Below are 23,980 nucleotides of genomic sequence, written 5' to 3' on the forward strand. Positions count from 1 at the left end.
ATTGGGTCTCATAGATATCTCTGGGCCCAAATGTCTTCCTATGGGTATCTATGTGTTTCAATGCAGTCCCTATGTGCCTCTATGGGGTCTCTTATGGGTCTCAGCGAGGTCCCTATGTGTCTCTATGGGTCTCACTGTCCCTCACCGAAATACATGGGGTCCCTCTGTGTCCCAATGTCCCCCTATTTGTCCCAGTGTCAGCCTATGGGTCACAATGTGTCCCTATGTGTCCCAATGTCCCTCCTATGTGTTGCTAAGTGTCTCCATGGGGTCTCTTATGAGTATCTCTGGGCCAAAATATCTACCTATTGGTATCCATAGGTTACATTAGGTCCCTATGTGCCTCTATGGGGTCTCTTAAGGGTTACAGCGGAGTCCCTATGTGTCTCTATGGGTCTCACTGTCCCCCACTGTAATCCGTGGGATCCCTATGTGTCCCAATGTCCCCCTATGGGTCCCAGTGTCTCCCTATGGGTCACTATGTGTCCCTATGTGTCCCAATATCCCCCCTATGGGTAGCTATGTGCCTCTATGGGATCTCTTATTCGTATCTATGGGCTTAAATGTTCTCCTATGGGTATCTATGGGTTTCAGTGTGGTCCCTATGTGCCTCTATGGAGTCTCTTATGGGTCTCAGCAGAGTCTCTGTGTGTCTCTACAGGTATCACTGTCCCCCACTGTAATCCATGGTGTCCCTATGTGTCCCATTGTCACCCTATGGGTCACTATGTGTCCATATGTGTCCCAATGTCCCCCCTATGGGTTGCTATGTGCCTCTATGGGGTCTCTATGATGCTCTATGGGGTGCCTATGGAGCTCTATGGGGTTCTATGGGGCGTTCTGAGGTTTCTATGGGGTGTCTGTGGAACGCTATGGTGTGTCTATGTGGCAAAATGAGTTTCTATGGGTGGCTATGGGAGCTCTATGGGGCACAATGGGTTGCCTACGGGGCTCTATGGGATGTCTATGGGGCTCTATGGTGCGGCTATATGTCCTTATGTGGTGTCTATGTGGCACTATGTTGTGCTATGGGGTGCTGTGAGGCACTATGGGGTGCTATGGGGCTCTATGGAGCAGTATAGGGTGTCTATGGGTCCCTATGTGGTGCAATGGGGCGCTGTGGGGCACAAGGGAGTGTCTATGAGGCTCCATGGGCTGCTATGGGGCACTGTGGAGTAGCTATGGGATGATTTGGGGTCTCTTTGTGCCCCTATGGGGCGCTATGTGTCACTATGTGGTGTCTCTGGGGCTCTATGGGGTGGCTATGCGGTGCTGTAGGGTGGCTATTGGGTGCTTTGGGGTATCCTTGGGTTCCTATGGGGCGCTATGGGTGACTATGGGGTGCTATGGTTTGCTATGGGGCTCTATGCGGAAGAATGGGGTCTCTATGGGGCGCTATGGGGCTCTATGGGGAGTCTGTGGGGTGTCTTTGGGGATCTATGGGTTGTCTGTGGGGCTCTATGGGGTCTGCATGGGGTCTGTATGGGGTTCAGTGGGTCTCTATGGGGCTCTATGGGGTGTCTACAGGCACTATGGGGCGATATGGGGTGTCTATGTGGTTCAATTGGGCTCTATGGTGTGGCTGTAGGGTTTTATGTGGTGTCTATGGGGCAGTGTGGGCTTCTATGGGGTGCTGTGGGGAACTATGGGGTGTCTATGGGGCTCTATGGAGCAGTATGCTGTGTCTATGGGTCCCTATGGGGTGCAATGGGGTGCTGTGGGGCACAAGGGAGTGTCTATGAGGCTCCATGGGCTGCTCTGGGGCACTATGGAGTAGCTATGGGGTGCTATGGGTTCTCTTTGGGCCCCTATGGGTCACTATGGGGTGTCTATGGGGCTCCATGGGGTATCTTTGTGTTCCTATGGGGCACTATGTGTGACTATGGGGTCGCTATGGGTTTCTTTGAGGAAGTGCCAACTCCTGCCCAACGTGTGATATCTCCTGCACCACAAGTTCCAAGTCTTGCCCCACAAGTTCCACCTACCATCCCACAAGTGCCACCTCCTGCCCCACAAGTGCCACCTCCTGCCCCACAAGTGCCACCTCCCGACCCACAAGTGCCACCTCCTGCCGTGCAAGTGCCAGCTCCTGCCCCAAAAGTGCCAGCTCCTGCTCCACATGTGCCACCTCTCGCCCCACAAGTTCCAGCTCCCGCCCCATAAGTGCCACCTCCCTCTCCACAAATTCCACCTCCCGCCCACAAGTGCCACATCGCTCCCCACAAGTGCCACCTCCTGCCCCACTAGTGCCACCTCCCGCCCCACAAGTGCCAACTCCAGCCCCACAAGTGCAACCTCCCACCCCACAAGTACCAAATCCTGCCCCACAACTTCCACCTCCTGCCCCAGAAGTGCCATCTCCTGCCCCACATGTGTCACCTCCTGCCCCACATCATCCACCTCCAAACCCATAAGTGCCACCTCCTGCACAACAAGTGCCATTTCCTGCCCCACAAGTGCCATTTCCCCCCCCACATGTGCCAACTCCTGCCTTACAAGTTTCACCTCCCACCCCACAAATTCCACCTCCCACCCCACAAGTTCCACCTCCTGCCCCAAAAGTGCCAATTCCTGCTTCACAAGTGCCAGCTCATGCTTCACAAATGCCAGCTCATGCCCCACATCATCAACTTCCTGCCCCACAAGTGCCAGCTCATGCCCCACAAGTGCCACCTCTTGCCCCACAGGTGCCACCTCCTGCCCCACAACATCCACCTCCTCCCCCACAAGTGACAATACCTGTTCCACAAGTGCCACCTCCCGCCCCACAACTTCAACATCCCGCCACACAATTGCCGACTCCTGGCAACGTGTGCCACATCCTGCCCCACAAGTGCCAGCTCCTGCCCCACATGTTCCACCTACCACCCCACAAATTCCACCTCATGCCCCACAAGTGCCAACTCCCAACCCACAAATGCCAAATCCTGCAATGCAACTTCCACCTCCTGCTCCACAAGTGCCACCTCCTGCCCCACATCGTCCACCTCCCACCCAACAAGTGCCACCACCTGCCCCACAAGTGCCAATTCCTGCCCCACAAGTGCCAGCTCATGCTTCACAAGTGCCAGCTCCTGCACTATGTCATCCACTTCCTGCTCACAAGTGCCACCTCCTGACCGACAAAGACATCCTCCTGCCCCACAAGTGACAATTCCTGCCCCACAAGTGCCAGTTCATGCCCCACAAGTGCCACATTATTCCACACCACTGCCTCCTCCCCCCCAAAATAATCCACCTCCTGCCCCACAAGTGTCACTGACTGACCAACTTCCTCCTCCTGCCCCACAAGTGCCACCTCCTGACCCACAAGTGCCAGCTCCTGCCCTACAAGAGCCACTTCCTGCCCCACAAGTACCTCTTCCCTCCCAACAATTTCCAATTTCCGCCCAACAAGTACCACCTCCTTCTGCACAAGTTCCACCTCCCGCCCCACAAGTTCCACCTCCTGCCCTAAAAGCTCCATTTCCTGCCCCAGAAGTGCCACCTCCCGCCCCACAAGTTCCACCTCCCGCCCTACAACTGCCAAACCCTGCCCCAAAACTTCCACCTCCTGCCCAACAATTTCCAACTTGTGCCCCACAATTGCCACCTCCTGCCACACAAATGCCACCTCCTGCCTCAAAATGCCACCTCCTGCCCAACAACTCCAACCTCCCGCCCCACAAGTACAACCTCCTGCTCCACAAGTTCCACCTTACGCCCCACAAGTGCCACCTCCTGCCCAACAACTCCAACCTCCCGCCCGACAAGTACCACCTCCTGCTCCACAAGTGCCACCTCCTGCCCCATAAGTGCCAATTTCTGCCCCACAAGTGCCACTTCCCGCCTTACAAATGCCACCTCCTGCCCCACAACTTTCACCTCCTGCCCCACAAGTGCAACCTCCCTGCCCACGAGTGACACAATCTGCCCAAGTGCCACCTCCTGCCTCACAACTTCCACCTCCCGCCCCACAAGTGCCACCTCCTGTCTCACAAGTGCAACCTCCCGCCCCACAACTTCCACAACCTGCCCCACAAGTGCCACCTCCCGTCACTCAACTTCCAACTCCCGCCCCACAAGTGCCACCTCCCGCCCTACAACTTCCACCTCCCGCACCACAACTTCCACCTCCTGCCTCACAAGTTCCACATCCCGCCCCACAACTTCCAACTCCTGGCCCACAAGTTATAACTCCTGCCCCACAAGTGTTGCATTTTGCCCCACAAGTGCCAACTCCCGCCTCACAAGTGCCACCTCCCGACCCACAAGTGCCAACTCCTGCCCCGCAACTTCCACCTCCTGCCCCACAAGTGCCAATTCCTGCCCCACAAGTGCCAGCTCATGCTCCACAAGTACCAGCTCCTGCACCACATCATCCACCTCCTGCCCCACAAGTGCCACCTCCTGACCCACAACATCAATCTCCAGCCCCACAAGAGCCGCCTCCTGCACGACAAGTTACACCTGCTACAAGTTCCACAAGTGCCACCTCCCTGCTCACGAGTGCCACCTCCCGCCCCACATGTACCACCTCCTGCATCACAACTTCCACCTCCCGCCCCACATGTACCACCTCCTGCATCACAACTTCCACCTCCCGCCCCACATGTACCACCTCCTGCATCACAACTTCCACCTCCCGCCCCACAAATGCCACCTCCTGCCCTACAAGTGCCACCTCAGGCCCCACAAGTGCCCCCTCCCGCTCCACAAGTGCCACGTCCTGCCCCACAAGGGCCAAATCCTGCCACGCAACATCCACCTCCTGCCCCACAACATCCACCTCCCACCCCACAAGTGCCACCTCCTGTGGCACAAGTGCCAATTCCAGCCCTAAAAGTGCCAGCTCATGCTTCACAATTGCCAACTCCTGCTCCACATCATCCACCTCCTGCCCCACAAGTGCCACCTCCTATCCCACATGTGCCAACTCCTGCCCCACAAGTGCCATTTCATGCCCCACATTTGCCACCTCCCACCCCAGAAGTTTAACCTCCAGACACACAAGTGCCATCTCCCGCCCCACAAGTGCCAATTCCTGCCCCACAAGAGCCACTTCCTGCCCCACAAGTACCTCTTCCCTCCCAACAAGTTCCAATTTCCGCCCAACAAGTGCCACCACCTGCCCCACAAGTGCCAATTTCTGCCCCACAAGTGCCAGTTCATGTCCCACAAGTGCCACATTTGTGCACACCACTGCCACCTCCCCCCCAAAATAATCCACCTCCTGCCCCACAAGTGTCACTGACTGACCAACTTCCTCCTCCTGACCCACAAGTGCAACCTCCTGCCCCACAAGTGCCAGCTCCTGCCCCACAAGTACCTCTTCCCTCCCAAAAAGTTCCAATTTCCGCCCAACAAGTACCACCTCCTTCTGCACAAGTTCCACCTCCTGCCCTAAAAGCTCCATTTCCTGCCCCAGAAGTGCCACCTCCTGCCCCACAAGTGCCACCTCCTGCCCTACAACATCCACCTCCTGGCCCACAAGTGCCACCTCCTGCCCTACAACTGCCAAACCCTGCCCCAAAACTTCCACCTCCTGCCCAACAATTTCCAACTCATGCCCCACAATTGCCACCTCCTGCCACACAAATGCCACCTTCTGCCTCAAAATGCCACCTCCTGCCAACAACTCCTACCTCCCGCCCCACAAGTGCCACCTCCTGCTCCACAAGTTCCACCTCCTGCCACATAAGTTCCACCATACGCCCCACAAGTGCCATCTCCTGCCCCAAAAGCTCAATTTCCTGCCCCATCAGTGCCACCTCCCGCACCACAAGTGCCACCTCCTGCCCCATAAGTGCCAATTTCTGCCCCACAAGTGCCATTTCCCGCCTTACAAATGCCACCTCCTGCCCCACAACTTTCATTTCCTGCCCCACAAGTGCCACCTCCCGCCCCACTACTTCCACAACTTGCCCCACAAGTGCCACCTCCCGTCACTCAACTTCCAACTCCTGGCCCACAAGTGCCACCTCCTGCCCCACAATTTCCACCTCCTGCCCCACAAGTGCCACAACCTGCTCCACAATTTCAACGTCCTGCCTTACAAGTGCCACATTCTGCCCCACAAGTGTAGGCTCCTGCTCTACAAGTGCCACCTCCCGAACCACAACCTCAACCTCTGGCCCCACAAGTCCCACCTCCCGCCCAACAAGTTCCACATCCCACCCCACAAGTGCCACCACCCGCCCCACAAGTGCCACCTTCTGTTCCACAACTTCCACCTCCTGCCCCACAAGTTATAACTCCGGCCCCACAAGTGTTGCATTTTGCCCCACAAGTGCCACCTCCTGCCCCGCAACTTCCATCTCCTACTCCACAAGTGCCACCTCGAACCGCACAATTGCCACCTCCTTCCCCATATCAACCACCTCCCATCCAACAAGTGCCACCTCCTGCCCCACAAGTGCCAATTCCTGCCCCACAAGTGCCAGCTCATGCTACAAAAGTGCCAGCTCCTGCCCCTCATCATCCACCTCCTGCCCCCCAAGTGCCACCTCCTGACCCACAACATCAATCTCCAGCCCCACGAGCCGCCTCCAGCCCGACAAGTTACACCTGCTACAAGTTCCACAAGTGCCACCTCCCTGCTCACGAGTGCCACCTCCCGCCCCACATGTACCACCTCCTGCATCACAACTTCCACCTCCCGCCCCACATGTACCACCTCCTGCATCACAACTTCCACCTCCTGCATCACAACTTCCACCTCCCGCCCCACATGTACCACCTCCTGCATCACAACTTCCACCTCCCGCCCCACATGTACCACCTCCTGCATCACAACTTCCACCTCCCGCCCCACATGTACCACCTCCTGCATCACAACTTACACCTCCCGCCCCACAAGTTCCACCTCCTCCCCACAAGTGCCACCTCCCGCCCCACAAGCGGCACCTCCCTCTCCACAAACTCCACCTCCCACGCACAAGTGCCACATCCTGCCCCACAAGTGTCACCTCCTGCCTACAAGTGCCACCTTCCGCCCCACAAGTGCCACCTCATACCCCAACAGTGTCAACTTCCGCCCAACAAGTGCCACCTCACGCCCCACAACTTCCACATCCCGCCCCACAAATGCCACCTCCTGCCCTACAAGTGCCACCTCAGGCCCCACAAGTGCCCCGTCCTGCCCCACAAGTGCCATCTCCCGCCCCACAAGGGCCAAATCCTGCCACGCAACTTCCACCTCCTGCCCCACATCATCCACCTCCCACCCCACAAGTGCCACCTCTTGCCGCACAACTGCCAATTCCAGCCCTAAAAGTGCCAGCTCATGCTTCACAATTGCCAGCTCCTACCCCACATCATCCACCTCCTGCCCCACAAGTGCCACCTCCTATCCCACATATGCCAACTCCTGCCCCACAAGTGCCATTTCCTGAACCACATTTGCCACCTTCTGCCCCACAAGTGCCACCTCCTTCCCCACAAGTGCCACCCCCCACCGACAAGTTTAACATACAGACACACAAGTGCCATCTCCCGCCCCACAAGTGCCAAATCCTGACGTGCAACTTCCACCTCCTGCTCCACAATCGCCATCTCCTGCCCCACAAGTGCCACCTCCCGCCACACAAGTGCCACCTCCCGCCCCTCTATAGCCACCTCCTGCCCCACAAGTTACACCTCTTGCCCCACAAGTTACACCTCTTGCCCCACAACGTCGACCCCCGCCCCACATGTGCCACCACCTGACCCACAAGTGCCAACTCCTGCCCCACAAGTGCCATTTCCTGCACCACATTTGCCGCGTCCTGCCCCACAAGTGCCGGCTCCTGCCCCACAAGTGCTACCTCTCGCCCCAGAACCTCAACCTCCAGCCACACAAGTGCCACCTCCCGCCCCACAAGTGCCACCTCCCGCCCCACTACTTCCACGTCACACCCCAAATCTTCTTACCTTCCACACCACAAGTGCCACCTCCTGCCCCAAACCTTCAACCTACTGCCCCACAACTGCCACTTCCCACCCAGCAATTGCCACCCCCCGCCCCACAAGTGCCTCCTCCCACTCCACAAGTGCCAACCCTTACCCCACAAGTGCCAACTCCTGCCCCACATCATCCACCAACCGCCCCACAAGTGCCACCTCCTGCACCACAAGTGCCACCTCCCGACCCACAACTTCCAGCTCCTGCCCCAATAGTGCCAGCTCCCGGCCCACAATTGCCACCTCCTGCCCCACAACTTCCATCTCCCACTCCACAAGTGCCACCTACTGCACAACAAATACCACCTCCTGCCCCACAGGTGCCACCTACTGTTCCACATCATCCACCTCCTTCCCCACATCATCCACCTCCTGTTCCACAAATGTCACCTCCTGACCCACAATTTCCACATCCTGCCCCACAAGTGCCACCTCCTGCCCCACATAATCCACGTCCTGCTCCAAAATTGCCACCTCCTGCCCCACAAGTGCCACCTCCCACCCAATAAGTGCCACCTCCAGCCCCACCAGTTCCACCGCCCGCCCCACAAGTACCACCTCCTGCCCCACAAGTGCCACCTCCCACCCCACAAGTGCCACCTCCAGCCCCACCAGTTCCACCGCCCGCCCCACAAGTACCACCTCCTGACCCACAAGTGCCACTACGTGACCCACAATTGCCACCTCCCGTCTCACAATTGCAACTCTCGCCCAACAAGTGCCACCTCCTGCCCCACAATTGCCACCACCCCCCCAACAAGTGCCACCTCCCGCCCCACAATTACCACATCCCACCCCACAAGTGCAACCTCCTGCCCCACAAGTGCCAACTCTCGCCCCACAAGTGCCAACTCCTGCCCCACAACATCCACCTCACGCTCCAAAAGTGCCACCTCCTGCCCCACAAGTGCTACTTCCTGCCTTACAAGTGCCACTTCCCGCTGCACAAGTGACACCTCCAGCCCCACAGCTGCCACAACCCGCCCCACAACTTCCACATCCCGCCTCACAACTGCAAGCTCCTGCCCCACAATTGCCACCTCCTACCACACAAGTGCCAACTCCTGCCCCACAAGTGCCACCTCATGTCCCTCAATTTTCACCTTATGCCCCAAAAGTGCCACCTCCCGCCCAACAAGTGCAACATCTCGCCCCACTAGTGCCACGTCCCGGCCCAAAATTGCTACCTCCTGACCCACATCATCCACCTCCTGTTCCACAAATGTCACCTCCTGACCCACAACTTCCACCTCCTGCCCCACAAGTGCCACCTTCTGCCTCACAAGTGCCACCCCTTGCCCCACAAGTGCCACATCCCACCGCACAATTTCCACCTCTTGTTACACAAGTCCCACCTCCCGCCCAACAACAGCCTCCTCCTGCCCCACAAGTGCCACCTCCTGCCCCACAAGTGCCACCTCCCGCCCCACAAGTGCCACGTCCTTCCCAATTGCCACGTCCTGTCCCACAAGTGCCACCTCCTGCCGTACAAGTGCCACCCTCTGCCCCACAATTGCCACTTCTTGCCCCACAATTGCCAATTCTTGCCCCACAACTTCCACCTCCCACCCCATAACTTCCACCTCCCGTCCCACAGCTTCCACATCCTGCCCCACAAGTGCCCGATCCTGCCCCAGAAGTACCACCACCTGACCCACAAGTGCCAACTCCTGCCCCACAAGTGCCACATCCCGCCCCACAAGTTCCACCTCCTGCCTTACAAGTGCCCATTCCTGCTTCACAAGTGCCAGCTCATGTTTCACAAATGCCAGCTCCTGCCCCACATCATCAACTTCCTGCCCCACAAGTGTCACCTCCAACCCCACAAAGACAGCCTCCTGCCCCACATCATCCACCTCCTGCCCCACAAGTGCCAATTCCTGCCCCACAAGTGCCAGCTCCTGCCCCACAACAGCCTCCTCCTGCCCCACAAGTGCCACCTCGCATCCCACAAGTGCCACATCCCGCCCCACAAGTTCCACCTCCTGCCTTACAAGTGCCCATTCCTGCTTCAAAAGTGCCAGCTCATGTTTCACAAGTGCCAGCTCCTGCCCCACAAGTGCCACCTCGCATCCCGCAAGTGCCACATCCCGCCCCACAAGTGCTACCTTCTGCCTTACAAGTGCCAATTCCTGCCCTACAAGTGCCAGCTCATTCCCCCGAAAGTGCCAGCTCCTGCCCCACAAGTGCCACAGTTTGCCACACCACTGCCACCTCCCCCCCCAAATAATCCACCTCCTGCCCCACAAGTGTCACTGACCGCCCAGCTTCCTCCTCCTGACACACAAGTGCAACCTCCTGCCCTACAAGTGCCAGCTCCTGCCCGACAAGAGCCACTTCCTGCCCCACAAGTGCCACCTCCAACCCCACAAAGACAGCCTCCTGCCCCACATCATCCACCTCCTGCCCCACAAGTGCCAGCTCCTGCCCCACAAGTGCCAGCTCATGCCCCACAAGTGCCAGCTCCTGCCCCACAAGTGCCAGCCCTTGCCTCACAGGTGCCACCTCCTGCCCCACAAGTGCCAACTCCTGCCCCACAAGTGCCACCTCCCGACAAACAACTGACACCTCCTGCCCCACAAGTGTCACCTCCTGCCCAACAAGTTCCACCTCTTGACCTACAAGTGTCACCTCCTGCCCCATAAGTTTCACCTCTCGCCCAACAAATGCCACCACCTCCCCCAAAAGCGCCACCTCCTGCCCCACAGGTGCCATTTCCTGCCCCAAAACATCCACCTCCCACGCACAAGTGCAACCTACTGCCCCACAACTTCCACCTCCTGCCCCACAAGTGCCAACACCTGCCCCACAATTGCCACCTCCCGCCCCACAAGTGCCACCTGTCACCCTGCAAGTCCAGCTCCTGTCGCCCCACAAGTGCCAGCTCATGCTTCACAAGTGCCAGCTCCTGCCTCACATCATCAACGTCCTGCCCCACAAGTGCCACCTCCAACCCCACAAAGACAGCCTCCTGCCCCACATCATCCACCTCCTGCCCCACAAGTGCCAATTCCTGCCCCACAATTGCCAGCTCATGCCCCACAAGTGCCAGCACCTGCCCCACAAGTGCCACCTCTTGCCCAACAGGTGCCACCTCCTGCCCCACAAATGCCAAATCCTGCCCTGCAACTTCCACCTCCAGCCCCACAAGTGCCAACTCCTGCCCCACATCATCCACCAACCGCCCCACAAGTGTCACCTCCTGCCCCACAACTTCCATCTCCCACTCCACAAGTGCCACCTACTGCACAACAAATACCATCTCCTGCCTCATAAGTGCCACCTCCTGCCCCACAACCGCTACCTCCTGCCTCATATCATTCACCTCCCGCCCCACAATTTCCACCTCCTGCTCAACTAGTGCCACGTGCTGCCCCACAAGTTCCATTTCCCGCCCCACAAGTGCCACCTCCCGCCCCACAAGTGCCGCCTCCAGCCACACAAGTGCTAAATCGTGCCGCACAACTTCCACCTCCCGCCCCACAACTGCCACCTCCCGCCTTAAAAGTGCCACCTCCCGACCCACAAGTGCCTCCTCCTGTCCCACAGTTGTCACCTCCCGCTCCACAAGTTACACCTCACCCCCCACAAGTTCTACCACCCACCCCACAAGTGCCACCTGCAGCCCCAGAAGTGTCAAATCCTGCCACACAACTTCCACATCCAGCCCCATAAGTGCCACCTCCCGCCCCACAACTTCCACTTCCCGCCCAACAACAGCCTCCTCCTGCCCCACATGTGCCTCCTCCTGCCCCACAAGTGCCACCTCCTGCCCCACAAGTGCCACTTCCTGCCCCACAAGTGCTACCTACTTCCCCACAAGTGCCACCGCCTGCCCCACATCATCCACCTCCTGCCTCACAAATGCCTCCTCCTGACCCACAATTGCCACCTGCCGCCCCACAACTTCCACCTCACGCCCCGCAAGTTCCACCTCTCGCCCCACAAATCCAACTCCTGACCCACAAGTGCCACCTCCCGCACCACAAGTTCCACCTCCCGCCCCACAAGTGCCAGCTCCTGCCCCTCAAGTGTCACCTCTTCCCCACAAGTGCCACCTTCTGCTCCACAAGTGCCACTTCCTGCCGCACAAGTGATACCTCCAGCCCCACAACTGCCACCACCCGCCCCACAACTTCCACCTCCCGCCTCACAAGTGCAACCTCCAGGCCCACAAGTGCCACCTCCAGATCCACAAGAATTAACTCCTGCCCCACAAGTGCCACCTCCTGCCCTTCAAGAGCCACTTCTTGCCCCACAAGTAACATTTCCTGCCCCACAAGTACCAACCCCTGCCCAACAAGTGCTATGACCCAGCCCAAAAGTGCCAACTCCTGCCCCACTAGTGCCACCACCCTCCCCAAAATGCCAACTCCCGCCCCACAAGAGCCACGTCCAGCCCCACAACTTCCACCTCCTGCCCCAAAAGTGTCAACTCCTGCCCCATAAGTTCCATATCCCGCCCCACAAGTGCCACTACTTGCCCCACTAATGCCATCTCCATTTCCACAGGTGCCACCTCCCGCCCCACAACTTCCACGTAACGCCCTATAAGTTCCACCTCCTGCCCAACAAGTGCCACCTCTCGTCCCACAAGTTCCACCTCTTGCCCCACAAGTGCCACCTCTTGCCCCACAAGTGCCAAATACTTCCCCACAGCTTCCACCTTCTGCCGCACTAGTGCCAACTCCAATTCCACAAGTGCCACCTCCCACACCACAAGTGCCACCACCTGACCCACAAGTCCCAACTCCTGCCCCACAAGTGCCATTTCTTGCCCCACAAGTGCCACCTCCTGCCCCACAAGTGCCATTTCCTGCCCTACAACTTCTACCTCCTGCCCCACAACAGCCAGTTCCAGCCCCACAAAGGCCACCTCCCGCCCCACAACTTCAACAACCCGCCATACAAGTGCCAACTCCTGCCCAACGTGTGCCACATCCTGCCCCACAAGTTCCAAATCCTGCCCCACAAGTGCAACCTCCTGCCCCACAAGTGCCAAATCCTGCCACGCAACGTCCACATCCTGCTCCACAAGTGCCACCTCGAACCGCACAATTGCCACCTCCTTCCCCATATCAACCACCTCCCATCCAACAAGTGCCACCTCCTGCCACACAAGTGCCACATCATAACATTATGTGCAGTGTGGATCATTAGAAGCTTCATACTCCAGTTCCATGGAATAACAACGTTCCAAATACTCATCTCTCAGAAGAAAACTACATATCCCAGAGGACTTCGCGGCCAAAGGTAAGTCATGGGAGGAGGACATATGTATAATCTCCTCCCAGGCTGGAGCTCTCTTTTTTGGGCTGGGGACCCTGCAGGGCAGCTGCCCCCTGTCATTCGCAAAGGTAAATCTAGGTAACCTGTGACAGATTTTGGTGGAGATGGCGGGCATAAGCTGCTGCTTTTTAGCTTTTAGAACAAATCTCTCTTTGCTCTCAGAGAGCTTCGTTAGGGTTGTGATATCTTTTCATAGCTGCTCACTGAGAACGTGACCTTGAAAGTCCAGGCAAACTGTCAAAATTCAGGGGTAGCTGTAAACTCTGAGCATTGTTATCTTGCTTTTGTAAAGAAAACAAAGGGATTTCTTTCTCTCCCAGAGCACAGCTAGCTAGCTCTGACTTTTACAGTGCCTGCCAGCTACTGCCAGCTATGAGTCTGCTCTTTATTTTAGGAGCACTGCATAGGGGATTCAAAGCCATCATGTTCTTTGAAACTTACTGGCCCTTCTTAATTTATTGATTTCTTGTTATAGAATATATGCATTATACAACCAAGTAAGGGCCTGGTACTTCTACGCAATGTGGTATGATGTGAATTTTGACACTTGCATCCCAGATGAAATAGTTAATTTTACAATGACTAATTTCACAATTGCTAATTTCACAGCAGCTAGTTTTACAAACACCACGATGTTCAATCCGGTTTCCAGGCTGCCTTATCAGATTGCCGCACAGTTTTTGAAAACCGAGTTAGTGTTCATCCTTGTGTTCATACTCATGTTCATGTTATCAGTATCAATATATATGAATGTACTCCTCTCCATTCGTTCTATGCGGAAGTCCCCTCCAAAACCAGAAAATGCTGACTGGCAGGGAATATGGAAAGGTTTAGGAAAAATCTTAGAAGCGTGGGGACCCGCAGTGTCATGGGATTTCACTCTTGAACACCTGAGGGACCCTGAGAAATTGAGTATTTGAGTCAGAGATCTAAGGAGGTAAACCACACTTGGGGTTTGGCTTATGCTTACCGTGCTCTATATACTACTACCCTGGAGAGGGAGAGTTTCCGATCTGAGGTTCAAGCCTCAAAAAAAAAAAAAATCCCCAAGTCAACTCTGATCAGTCACAGGAGGCACCAGTAACAATATCAGTTGCCCCTGTGGAAGGAAGAAATGGAAACAGGTGTCCTTGTGTCTAGGATGAGAAGAAGGAGAAGCAGAGGAGGAGGCAGCAGAAGATCCAGGTAGGGGGTCTGGATTGGCACTGAGAAATGCAAAAAAAATAAAACAAAAAAAAACAAAAAAAAAAACTAAGAGGCATGAAGAAGAGAGTGATGAGGAGGAAATCTCTATTACCATTCATCAATCTCTGAAGATGGATGAATTCCAAGGCTCAAGAAAGGAGTTTACATGGCATCAAAATGAAGGTCTCTTGCCTGATTGATTTGCTTCTGGGACAACGGGGCCAACAGCCTGTCTCTAGCTGGTAATGAATCTCACCAACTAGGAAGCATTGCCAGAGACCCAGCTATCGACAGAGAGATTAGCAGATGTTTGGATGGAGCTGGCACCCTCTGGACTGTTAACAGCCGTGAGGGAAATGTAACCCTTCAAGGATGCTTTGAAGCCTCAGACTATTAAGTGGGATACCATCGAAAAAGGTATCCAGTACCTGAGGGAAATGACCGTGGTGGAAATGTTGTATGACCCTGATCCACAAGACCGTGATCCTGAGAGAGTGAGGACCAAGCCTAGCATGTGGCAGAAACTCACAAGTACAGCACCAGAAAGATATGCACACACACTGGCAACAACATTTGGAAGATCTGAGGAACAAGAGAGAAGACCCCGAGTTTTTGAACTGATTATGACACTTCAAAACTATGAAGAGCAGCTCCCCCCAGTACGCACCGCAGTTTCTGCCATCTCACGAGTAGAAGACTGATAGATGAAATGCACAAGAAACTATTTCCATCGACTAATTGTGATGGTCGAGTAGTAGTATCAGAAACGACTGATGAAGGTCAGTCTCCATACGGGTCACCAGGTCTAGTGAAGGACCTGATCAAAATATTCCAATCCTACTCTTCACCTGTATCATCAAAAGTTTCAGCTATTAGACACACGTGCTTTCCAGCTCAAGCAAGGAACAACAGTAAGATTGCACAGCGTGTTTCCATGTGGTGCTACCTACGGGACCACAGAGAAGACATGAGGAAGTGGCACGACCAGCCTACTCCTGTACTGCGAGCACGGGTGAGAGAACTACAAAACAGACCAACCACCAGTGGAGTTGCTCCATTCATCACAGGTAACCCATAGAGGGGCCCTGCCCTCAGTCTTGGCGGGGAGAGGGATAATAAGAGTTTATTGGACTGTGTGGATTAAATGGTCTGGCACAACAGAACCACAGAACCACTGCTGGATACCGGTGCAAAGTGCACTCTAATGCCCTCGAATCACAAAGGGACAGAATCAATCAAACAGAATCAATGGAGTGACTGGGGGCTCTCAAGAATTGACTGTGTTGGAGGCCGAAATAAGCCTCACTGGTAAAGACTGGCAAAAACATCCTATTGTGACTGGCCCAGTGGCTCCGTGTGTCCACAAGTGCCACCTCCCGCCCCACAAGTGCCAAATCCTGACCTTCAACTTCCACCTCCTGCTCCACAAGTGCCACCTCCTGCCCCACAATGACCACCTCCTGCCCCACATCATCCACCCCCTGCGCCACAAGTGCCAATTCCTGCCCTACAAGTGCCAGCTCATTCCCCTGAAGTGCCAGCTCCTACCCCACAAGTGTCACTGACCGCCCAACTTCCTCCTCCTGACACATAAGTGCAACCTCCTGCCCCACAAGTGCCACCTCCCGCCCTACAACTTCCACCTCCCGCTCCACAACTTCCACCTCCTGCCCCACAAGTGCCACCTCCCGCCCTACAACTTCCATCTCCTGGCTCACAAGTTCCACCTCCTGCCGCAAAAGAGCCACCTCCCGCCCCACAACTTCCACGTAACGTCCCGTAAGTTCCACCTCCTGCCCAACAAGTGCCACCTCTCGTCCCACAAGGACCACCTCCTGCCCCACAAGTGCCAACTCCTGCCCCACAAGTGCCACCTCCTGCCCAACAAGTGCCACCACCCTCCCCAAAATGCCAACTCCCGCCCCACAAGTGCCACGTCCAGCCCCACAACTTCCACCTCCTGCCCCAAAAGTGTCAACTCCTGCCCCATAAGTTCCATATCCCGCCCCACAAGTGCCACTACCTGCCCCACTAGTGCCATCTCCATTTCCATAGGTGCCACCTCCCGCCCCACAACTTCCACGTAACGCCCCATAAGTTCCACCTCCTGCCCAACAAGTGCCACCTCTCGTCCCACAAGGACCACCTCCTGCCCCACAAGTTCCACCTCTTGCCCCACAAGTGCCAAATACTTCCCCACAACTTCCACCTTCTGCCGCACTAGTGCCAACTCCAATTCCACAAGTGCCACCTCCCACACAAGTGCCACAACCTGACCCACAAGTCCCAACTCCTGCCCCACAAGTGCCATTTCCTGCCCTACAACTTCCACCTCCTGCCCCACAAGAGCCAGTTCCAGCCCCACAAATGCCACCTCCTGCCCCACAACTTCAACATCCCGCCATACAAGTGCCACCACCTGCCCAACGTGTGCCACATCCTGCCCCACAAGTGCCAAATCCTGCCCCGCAACTTTTACCTCCTGCTCCACAAGTGCCAACTCCTGCCCCACATCATCCACCTCCTGCCCCACAAGTGCCACCTCCAGCCCCACAAGTGCCACGTCCCTCCCCACAAGTGCCACCTCCTGCCCCACAAGTGCCACCTCCCGCCCCACAACTTCCACCCCCTCCCCTCAAGTTACATCTCCGGCCCCACAAGTGCCAACACCTGCCCCACAACTTTACATTCCGCCCCACAATTTCCACCTCCTGTCTTACAAGTTCCACTTCCTGCCCCACAAGTGCCAGCTCAGGCTTCACAAGTGCCAGCTCCTGCACCACATCATCCACTTCCCGCCCCACAAGTGCCACCTCCTGCCCAACAATTGCCATTTCTTACCCCACAGGTTCCAACTCCTGCCCCACAGGTGCCATTTCCTGCCCCACAAGTGCCACCTCCTGTCCCACATGTGCCAACTCCTGCCCCACAAGTGTCATTTCCTGCCCCACAACTTCCACCTCCCGCCCTAGAAGTGCCAGTTCCTGTCCCACAAGTGCCACCTACCACGCCACAAATTCCACCTCCTGCCCCACAAGTTCCACCTCCTGCCCCACAATGACCACCTCCTGCCCCACATCATCCACCTCCTGCCCCACAATGACCACCTCCTGCCCCACATCATCCACCTCCTGCCCCACAAGTGCCAATTCCTGCCCTACAAGTGCCAGCTCATTCCCCTGAAGTGCCAGCTCCTGCCCCACAAGTGCCACATTTTGCCACACCACTGCCACCTCCCCCCCCAAATAATCCACCTCCTGCCCCACAAGTGTCACTGACCGCCCAACTTCCTCCTCCTGACCACAAGTGCAACCTCCTGCCCCACAACTTCAACATCCCGCCACACAAGTGCCGACTCCTGCCCAACGTGTGCCACATCCTGCCCCACAAGTGCCAACTCCTGCCCCACATCGTCCACCTCCCACCCAACAAGTGCCACCTCCTGCCCCACAAGTGCCAATTCCTGCCCCACATGTGCCAGCTCATGCTTCACAAGTGCCAGCTCCTGCACTACGTCATCGACTTCCTGCCCCACAAGTGCCACCTCCTGACCGACAAAGACATCCTCCTGCCCCATAAGTGCCAATTTCTGCCCCACAAGTGCCAGTTCATGCCCCACAAGTGCCACATTTTGCCACACCACTGCCACCTCCCCCCCCAAATAATCCACCTCCTGCCCCACAAGTGTCACTGACTGACCAACTTCCTCCTCCTGACCCACAAGTGCAACCTCCTGCCCCACAAGTGCCAGCTCCTGCCCGACAAGAGCCACTTCCTGCCCCACAAGTACCTATTCCCTCCCAACAAATTCCAATTTCCACCCCACAAGTGCCACCTCCTGCCCCACAAGTGCAACCTCCTGCCCCACATCGTCCACCTCCCACCCAACAAGTGCCACCACCTGCCCCACAAGTGCCAATTCCTAACCCACAAGTGCCACATTTGTCCACACCACTGCCACCTCCCCCCCCAAATAATCCACCTCCTGACCCACAAGTGTCACTGACTGACCAACTTCCTCCTCCTGCCCCACAAGTGCCAGCTCCTGCCCGACAAGAGCCACTTCCTGCCCCACAAGTACCTCTTCCCTCCCAACAAGTTCCAATTTCCGCCCAACAAGTACCACCTCCTTCTGCACAAGTTCCACCTCCTGCCCTAAAAGCTCCATTTCCTGCCCCACAAGTGCCACCTCCCGCCCTACAACTTCCACCTCCTGGCCCACAAGTGCCACCTCCAGCCCTACAACTGCCAAACCCTGCCCTAAAACTTCCACCTCCTGCCCAACAATTTCCAACTCGTGCCCCACAATTGCCACCTCCTGCCACACAAATGCCACCTTCTGCCTCAAAATGCCACCTCCTGCCCAACAACTCCAACCTCCCGCCCCACAAGTACCACCTCCTGCTCCACAAGTTCCACCTCCTGCCCCATAAGTTCCACCTTACGCCCCACAAGTGCCATCTGCTGCCCGAAAAGCTCAATTTCCTGCCCCATAAGTGCCACCTCCCGCACCACAAGTGCCACCTCCTGCCCCATAAGTGCCAATTTCTGCCCCACAAGTGCCACTTCCCGCCTTACAAATTCCACCTCCCACCCCACAAGTTCCACCTCCTGCCCCAAAAGTGCCAATTCCTGCTTCACAAGTGCCAGCTCATGCTTCACAAATGCCAGCTCATGCCCCACATCAACAATTTCCTGCCCCACAAGTGCCACCTCTAACCCCACAAAGACAGCCTCCTGCCCCACATCATCCACCACCTGCCCCACAAGTGCCAATTCCTGCCCCACAAGTGCCAGCTCATGCCCCACAAGTGCCACCTCCTACCCCACAAAGACCACCTCCTGCCCCACATCATCCACCTCCTCCCCCACAAGTGGCAATACCTGTTGGACAAGTGCAACCTCCAGCCCCACAACTTCAACATCCCGCCACACAAGTGCCAACTCCTGGCAACGTGTGCCACATCCTGCCTCACAAGTGCAACCTCCTGCCCCACATCGTCCACCTCCCATCCAACAAGTGCTACCTCCTGCCCCACAAGTGCCAATTCCTGCCCCACATGTGCCAGCTCATGCTTCACAAGTGCCAGCTCCTGCACCACATCATCCACTTCCTGCCCACAAGTGCCAGTTTATGCCCCACAAGTGCCAGCTCCTGCCCCACAAGTGCCAGCTCCTGCCCCACAAGAGCCACTTCCTTCACCACAGGTACCCCATCCCACCCCACAAGTTTCAATTCCTGCAATACAAGTGCCACCTCCTTCCCCACAAGTGCCACCTCCTTCCCCACAAGTTCTACCTCCTGCCCCACAAGTGCCACCTCCTGCCCCACAAGTGCCACCTCCTGCCCCACAAGTGCCACCTCCTGCCCCACAAGTGCCACCTCCCGCCAAACAACTGACACCTCCTGCCCCACAAGAGCCACCTCCTGTCCAACTAGTTCCACCTCTTGACCTACAAGTGCCACCTCCTGCCCCATAAGTTTCACCTCTCGCCCAACAAAATCCACCACCTCCCCCAAAAGCGCCACCTCCTGCCCCACAGGTGCCATTTCCTGCCCCACAACATCCACCTCCCACGCACAAGTGCAACCTACCGCCCCACAACTTCCACCTCCTGCCCCACAAGTGCCCACACCTGCCCCACAAGTGCCAGCTCCTGCCCCACAAGTGCCAACACCTGCCCCACAAGTGCCACCTCCTTCCCCGCCAGTTCCACCTGTCACCCTGCAAGTCCCACTCCTGCCCCACAAGTGCCAGCTCATGCTTCACAAGTGCCAGCTCCTGCCCCACAAAGACAGCCTCCTGCCCCACATCATCAACCTCCTGCCCCACAAAGACCACCTCCTGCCCCACATCATCCACCTCCTCCCCCTCAAGTGACAATACTTGTTCCACAAGTGCCACCTCCCGCCCCACAAATGCCAAATCCTGCCCTGCAACTTCCACCTCCTGCCCCACAAGTGCCAATTCCTGCACCACAATTTCCAGCTCATGCTTCACAAGTGCCAGCTCCTGCACCACATCATCCACTTCCTGCTCACATGTGCCACCTCCTGTCTGACAAAGACCACCACCTGCCCCACATCATCCACCCCTGCCCCACAAGTGCCACCTCCTGCCCCACAACGACCACCCCCTGCACCACAAGTGCCAATTCCTGCCCTACAAGTGCCAGCTCATTCCCCTGAAATGCCAGCTCCTGCCCCACAAGTGCCACAGTTTGCCACACCACTGCCACCTCCCCCCCAAATAATCCACCTCCTGCCCCACAAGTGTCACTGACCGCCCAACATCATCCTCCTGACACACAACTGCAACCTCCTGCCCTACAAGTGCCACCTCCTGCCCCACAAGTGCCAGCTCCTGCCCGACAAGAGCCACTTCCTGCCCCACAAGTACCTCTTCCCTCCCAAGAAGTTCCAATTTCCGCCCTGCAAGTGCCACCTCCTGCCCCACAAGTGCAACCTCCTGCCCCACAAATGCCACCTCTCGTCCCACAAATGCCACCTCCCGCTCCACAACTTCCACCTCCTGCCCCACAAGTGCCACCTCCTGCCCCACAAGTGTCAACTCATGCTCCACAAATGCCACCTCCTGCCCCACAAGTTCCACCTCTTGCCCCACAAGTGCCAAATACTTCCCCACAACTTCCACCTTCTGCCCCACTAGTGCCAACTCCAATTCCACAAGTGCCACCTCCAGCCCTACAACTGCCACTTCCAGCCCCACAAGTGCCACCTCCCGCCCAACAACTTCAACATCCCACCACACAAGTGCCAACTCCTGCCCGTGTGCCACATCCTGCCCCACAAGTGCCAACTCCTGCCGCACAACTGACAATTCCTGCCCCAAAAGTGACAGCTCATGCTTCACAATTGCCAGCTCCTGCCCCACATCATCCACCTTCTGCCCCACAAGTGCCAGCTCCTGCCCCACATCATCCACCTCCCGCCCCACAATTGCCACCTCCTGCCCCACAGGTGCCACCTCCCGCCCAACAATTGTGGTCACATGACAAACAAGTTCCACTTCCGCCCCACAAGTGCCACCTCCTGCCCAACAAGTGCCATTTCTTACCCCACAGGTTCCAAATCCTACCCCACTGGTGCCATTTCCTGCCCCACAAGTGCCATTTCCCCCCCCACATGTGCCAACTCCTGCCTTACAAGTTTCACCTACCACGCCACAAATTCCACCTCCTGCCCCACAAGTTCCACCTCCTGCCCCAAAAGTGCCAATTCCTGCTTCACAAGTGCCAGCTCATGCTTCACAAATGCCAGCTCATGCCCCACATCATCAACTTCCTGCCCCACAAGTGCCAATTCCTGCCCCACAAGTGCCAGCTCCTGCCCCACAAGAGCCACTTCCTGCCCCACAAGTACCTCTTCCCTCCCAACAAGTTCCAATTTCCGCCCCACAAGTGCCACCGCCTGCCCCAAGTGCAACCTCCTGCCCCACAAATGCCACCTTTCGCCCCACAAATGCCACCTCCCGCTCCACAACTTCCACACACTGCCCCACAAGTGCCACCTCACGCCCAACATCTACCACCTCCCACCCCACAAGTGCCACCTCCCGCCCTACAACTTCCATCTCCTGGCCCACAAGTGCCACCTCCTGCCTCAAAAGAGCCACCTCCCGCCGTACAACTTCCACCTCCTGCCCCACAAGTGACACCTCCTGCCCAACAAGTGTAGGCTCCTGCCCCACAAGTGCCAATTCCTGCCCCACATGTGCCAGCTCATGCTTCACAAGTGCCACCTCCCGCCCCACTACTTCCACGTCGCACCCCAAATCTTCTTACCTTCCACCTTACAAGTGCCACCTCCTGCCCCAAACCTTCAACCTACTGCCACACAACTGCCACTTCCCACCCAGCAATTGCCACCCCCCGCCCCACAAGTGCCTCCTCCCACCCCACAAGTGCCAACCCTTACCGCCTTACAAGTGCCACCTCCTGCACCACAAGTGCCACCTCCCGACCCACAACTTCCAGCTCCCGCCCCAATAGTGCCAGCTCCCGGCCCACAATTGCCACCTCCTGCCCCACAACTTCCATCTCCCACTCCACAAGTGCCACCTACTGCACAACAAATACCATCTCCTGCCCCATAAGTGCCACCTCCTGCCCCACAACCGCTACCTCCTGCCTCATATCATTCACCTCCCGCCCCACAATTTCCAACTCCTGCTCAACTAGTGCCACGTGCTGCCCCACAAGTTCCATTTCCCGCCCCACAAGTGCCACCTCCCGCCCCTCAAGTGCCACACACTGCCCCACAAGTGCCGCCCCCAGCCCCGCAACTGCCACCCCTTGCCCCACAATTTCCACCTCCCACCCCACAATTTTTACCTCCCGCCCCACAAGTGCCATCTCCTGCCCCACAGGTGCCACCTACTGTTCCACATCATCCACCTCCTTCCCCACATCATCCACCTCCTGTTCCACAAATGTCACCTCCTGACCCACATCATCAACTTCCTGCCCCACAAGTGCCACCTCCTGCCCCACAAATGCAACCTCCTGCCCCACAAGTGCCACCTTTCGCCCCACAAATGCCACCTCCCGCTCCACAACTTCCACCTCCTGCCCCACAAGTGCCACCTCCCGACCCACAAGTGCCACCTCACGCCCAACATCTACCACCTCCCACCCCACAACTTCCATCTCCTGGCCCACAAGTGCCACTTCCTGCCTCAAAAGAGCCACCTCCCGCCTCACAACTTCCACGTAACGTCCCATAAGTTCCACCTCCTGCCCCACAAGTGCCAGCTGCTGCTCCACATCATCCAACTCCCGCCCCACAAGTGCCATGTCCAGCCCCACAACATCTGCCTCCTGCCCCAAAAGTGTCAACTCCTGCCCCATAAGTTCCATATCCCGCCCCACAAGTGCCACCTCCCACCCCACAAGTGCCACCTCCTGCCCCACAAGTTCCAACTCTCGTCTAACAAGTGCCACCTCCTGCCCAACATTTACCACCTCCCGCTCCACAAGTGCCACCTCCTGCCCAACAAGTGCCATTTCTTACCCCACATGTTCCAACTCCTGCCCCATAGGTGCCATTTCCTGCCCCACAAGTACCACCTCCTGTCCCACATTTACCAACTCCTGCCCCACAAGTGCCATTTCCTACCCCACATCTGTTGCATACCACCCCACAAATTCCACCTCCCGCCACACAAGTGCCACCTCCCGCTTCACAACTTCCACATCCTGCCCTACAAGTGCCACCTCCCACCATAAAATGCCACCTCCTGTCCCTCTATCACCACCTCCTGCCCCACAAGTTACACCCCCACCCCTCAGGTACCACCACCTGCCCCACAAGTACCACCTCCTGCAAACAAATGCCATTTCTTAAACCACAAGTCCAAACTCCTGCCCCACAAGTGCCACCTCCTGTCCCACATGTGCCACCTCCTGCCCCACAAGTGCCACCTCCCGACCGACAAATGCCACCTCCCGACCGACAAATGCCACCTCCTGCCCCACAAGAGCCACCTCCTGCCCAACAAGTTCCACCTCTTGACCTACAAGTGTCACCTCCTGTCCCATAAGTTTCACCTCTCGCCCAACAAAT

This window comes from Coturnix japonica, chromosome 27 (genome assembly GCF_054131305.1).
Source record: "Coturnix japonica strain WE chromosome 27, WE-NBRP24, whole genome shotgun sequence".
NCBI lineage: Eukaryota > Metazoa > Chordata > Aves > Galliformes > Phasianidae > Coturnix > Coturnix japonica.